This window comes from Penaeus monodon, chromosome 21 (genome assembly GCF_015228065.2).
Source record: "Penaeus monodon isolate SGIC_2016 chromosome 21, NSTDA_Pmon_1, whole genome shotgun sequence".
NCBI lineage: Eukaryota > Metazoa > Arthropoda > Malacostraca > Decapoda > Penaeidae > Penaeus > Penaeus monodon.
In genome coordinates, this window is record NC_051406.1 from 15940086 (window position 1) to 15940446 (window position 361).

At 43.8% G+C, this 361-nt stretch overlaps 1 protein-coding gene across 1 annotated transcript in view; it reads right to left on the minus strand.

The window, feature by feature from the left end:
- LOC119586584 (uncharacterized transmembrane protein DDB_G0289901-like) overlaps positions 1–361 on the minus strand; it is a 36597-nt gene that overhangs the window by 20796 nt on the left and 15440 nt on the right. The gene's annotated exons all lie outside the window — the stretch shown is intronic.

Sequence of the window (361 nt, forward strand, 5' to 3'; positions counted from 1 at the left end):
AGACAAATATAGATAAACAAACGCACCGACAGACAAACGGATAAAACAAACACTGAAAACAAACTATATGAATGAATGAGCAAGCGAGCGAGTGTGAAAACCGGAGAAAGTCCGAACAGGCAATAAAGAAGGGTAAAGAGGGTCTATTAAGGGTGAAGGGGTCCATTAAAGGTGAGATAATCATAATGTGTAAGACATATCACACCCTCAACATTAGATAGGCCTTCTTAGCACCTCCCTCTAGGCCTACCTTGTTTACACATAATAACAGTCGTCAGTTGGTCGTCCGTCTAATATATCAGTTAGAACAGGAAATGCGACCGCGGGCGTCCGTACGTACGCTCGAAACGGGTTTTCGGGC